Source organism: Elaeis guineensis, chromosome 7, assembly GCF_000442705.2.
Source record: "Elaeis guineensis isolate ETL-2024a chromosome 7, EG11, whole genome shotgun sequence".
NCBI lineage: Eukaryota > Viridiplantae > Streptophyta > Magnoliopsida > Arecales > Arecaceae > Elaeis > Elaeis guineensis.
In genome coordinates, this window is record NC_025999.2 from 79,162,061 (window position 1) to 79,166,028 (window position 3,968).

General features: G+C 35.1%; 1 non-coding gene across 1 annotated transcript; it reads right to left on the minus strand.

Moving 5' to 3' along the window:
• Positions 1-533: 533 nt before the first annotated feature.
• On the minus strand, positions 534-640 carry LOC114912882 (small nucleolar RNA R71). The gene has a single exon (XR_003798860.1). It is a non-coding gene; the product is annotated as a small nucleolar RNA R71 (small nucleolar RNA).
• Positions 641-3,968: the final 3,328 nt, after the last annotated feature.

The window sequence follows — 3,968 nt, forward strand, 5'->3', positions numbered from 1 at the left end:
AACCTACATGTATGCATTTATCCCCAATTTAATTCTTCTTCCAACTTGACTTCAGTTTGTTACATTGTTTCAACAAGATTATTTTGGCAAGGATGATTCTCAAACAAGCATAAGGAAATTGCAAGGGCAAATTTCTTTACTCAAAGTTTATAAAATTTATTTTTCTGAAAAATTAAACAAAAAACTAGAGCAATTCTGACATGCTTTAAAGTTTTCTAGTTTAGGGATGATCAGTGCTCAAAGACTAGAATGCAAATCATGAAATTAAGTCTAGCATTATCCAAATATTACCATCTTTCTACGGACTTAATCATAAAGATCCTTACAAACATCTAAATGAATTTCTTGAGATATGCTCCATTATTAGAATCCACAATCTCTCTGATGACACTCTTAGGTTGAAATTGTTCCCGTTCTCACTTAAGGACAGAGCCAAATATTGGCTGAATACATTAGAATCGGTAACCATTTCAACCTGGGACCAACTCCAAAGTTAATTCCTCAAGAAATTCTTTTCGATTGGAAAAATCTATGAAATTAGAAAAGCCATCACCCATTTTTCCCAAATGGATGGAGCGATGTTTAATGAAACATGGAAAAGATTTAAAGACCTCATCCGCAAATGTCCACACCACGCTGTACCAAATGGCAACTAATTTAGTGCTTCTATGATGGCCTATCAGAGGAGCACCGATGGATGATTGACGCCTCATGTGGTGGGACATTCATATTCCAAAATGAGAATGAGATATGACAGTTGTTTGACATGAGATAGGCAAAATCATGAAATCTGATTGAAGACTTTAAACTTAGCACTTATTAGGAGACAACCCAATTTCTTAGGAGTAGTCTTAATAAAAGTCTGACTAAAGACTTTAAACTTAGCACTCCTGAAAGGCAACCCAGATCCTTGCATTTCACTTTTATTTGTCTTTTCAATTTATTTCGGACCTACTTCAGGATTATCGAAGCCAATTTGAGAGGAGAACTACATCTACTATCCTCAAGGCCCAGATTGTGCCAATAACAAATTAAGCCCAAATGAACTCCTTTCTTTTTTCTTCTTTTTATCCTCCATTGAGGACAATATCGTTTAAGTTGAGAGAGAAGAATAAATAAATTAATTAACTCCTCGAGTATGTAACAATTAGTCTTATGTACCTGATTTCGTCTTGATTGAAGTTACTCAAGCATTTTAATTATGATTGACTAATGGTCTAGAGAGTTTTTGAAATACCAAAGACCCAATTATTAAGGAAACCTAATAAATGGTGAAGTCTAAAACAGAACAAATTTTTGAGTGATTCTAAAATCTTCTTCCAACCTATATCAATAAAGAATCTACTTTGTATGGGTATGGATGCAAAATGTCAATATATGCAAAAAGCTTAAATAAAGACAGTTTTTAATATTATCTCACCGAGTAACCGAACCTTTCCGCTTAAGCAAGCAGTGAGTCTCACATCAAAAAGTGAGGATGTGAAAAAATTCTGTCATACAGTCAGTCTTGACTCATAGCCTGTTTGACTTAAGTCAGTAAGTCCAAGAGATGTTCTACACCTAATGTCCTAAAATCAACTGGTTTGGAAACCATTAGCCCAAGACTCGCTATAAGGAATAGACAGAAAGCTTAATGAGTTAAAACACTACACTGGCTTCAAAAAAAAAAAAAAAACTCCAGCCAATGTTAAAGCTAGAGGATTTAAAGAATAAAGTAGGAAATTAATCAAGAAAAAGCTTTAAAATTTTATGTTCTCCACTTAACCTCTACTTGGGATGGAATTAATAATCCGATGACATATCTCGTTAACTCTCTGACCAGATATCAGCTAATTTTAAAATTGTCTGAAGTAACTTTTGCATCTAGACGAGTCAGTACATACTTCTAATCTTCTTTTTTACTTGAGGATGAATAAAATTCAAATTAGGAGGTACGATAAACACTTAAATTAAATCCTTAGAAGTACTCAATTTTATTTAATTACTTCTTATTTATTAAGAATTTGATGATCTCTAATTTATTTTGTAAGTAATTGACAGATTGGACTCAATTAATTTGATTGTGTGATGCGGACATGGGTGTAACACGGATGCGAAACGGCACTAAGAAGGGAGATCCAAAATAAAGAAGAAAATAAGGGACATATATGGCATTAGACCAAAAGAACAAATTTTTTTGAGAAGAACACATGACTGAGAGGAGAATTAAAAGCTGAGGGGCCCACATGCATTTAAAGCAATAAAAGAGAAAAGGAAGTGAGCTAGTGGGGCTTTAGCTAGCGGGGACGTGAGGGAGAACTTGGTGCATGATGATGCACGGGACTACGTGGGAGTAGGCACTGTGTGTGTATGATGCGGGCACAATGTGAAAATGGCATGCAAGAAAGGAAAGGGTGGACTTGGTGCGCTAAATGAGAGCGGCTTGAAGACCAAACACGGCAAGGTTTCTATGCAGAACCTAGCACGTGTGCAAGAAGCAATGCAAGCGGCAATCCGAAGGATGCGGCCTAGGATGCGTGCGACGGAACAAAAGAGATCTTTCTAGAGTTTTAAAATAAAACAAATATCTACCCTCTCTGTTAGTCCCACATCTAGAAAATAAATAAATCTTCTCCTTCTAACACCCATAAAAAGATCTCCATTCCTCCACCTTAGGAATCATCCAGGAATCGAGCAATCCTTCAAAAGCTTTGCAAAGAGGGAGAGAAAGAAGGGAGCAGCTTGGGAAATAAATGAAGTTCTTGTAACAACAGTATTTTCTTGCCTTATCTTTTGTATTACTTTCTTTATGCAATAAAGAAGCATTTTATTTCTTATATCTGCTTTATATTTTTAGTTTACGAACTCTATTTAGAACAGCATATACCCTCCTGGGATGAGCCGTAATCTAAGGACATGGGTCGTGCTTTTGAGAGATAGACTGTCTTTAGATGCGACTCCCTTGATAAAGTGTGAATCAATCCGAACTAACCTATACCCAATAGGGACGGGCCGTGATCTACGGGTACATGCCATGCTCTAATTAAGATAGGTTATATCTAGTTGAAATCATACTTATTACTTGCATAATTAAAGAATACTAGCTGTCCAAAAAGAACGGAATCAAAATCGCAAGGGTTTTCCTAGATTGCTTGAATCTATTCTAAGGAGATATTTACTTTATTTTTTAATTGTTAGTATAATAGTTTCTAAATTCTTAAATCACAAACTTCTTTCTCTATTACTAATCCACTCAAACATAACTTAGCCCAAGGTCTTCGAGGATACATCCTATTTACCCTATCTACATAATAGTGAATTAGTGTTTTATTTTTGACCACCCATGACAGCGATCAAGTAGAAGGGCAAAAAAACTTATCCAATGATATCTCTAAGGACAGTGATGCTTGATGAGCAGAGAATAACCTATCGGTCTCTGAAAGAGTTCATGAATTACTGCTGAGGATGACAATTGCATTGTGTCAATTGAACATGTCATCGCTTCAACTACCATGTGGCTATTCATAATATCTTTGTAGCAGATAGTAGTTTTTGCATCACCGAAACAGTGTTAAGGAGTAAATCATTTACGAGCGTAATACAGCTTAGTGCAGATATAGATTCACTTGAAGTGTTTATGTACAAGAAGCATGTCACTTAAATTTCACGAATGGAACTATACCATCAAGATGATAATTGGACTCCAAGTAAAGAAATGACAAAGAAAAGAAAAAAAAATGACACATGTTAGGATGATATCATGAAAATAAGTCTCAAAAAATTAATAAATGTCTGAAAGAAAGAAACTAGCTTCAATGGTTCCTTTCTAAGTTGGTAATATATGCATCTATTTACTTGCAGCAATGTAATCATGTGAAATGCGATGATTATTTTAAGTCAATAAGATATCCAAATTATGCTATCAATAGCATACGGGCTCAGCAACTCATGTCTATTAAGAGCAACATGCTACTTGTCAAAATAAGATT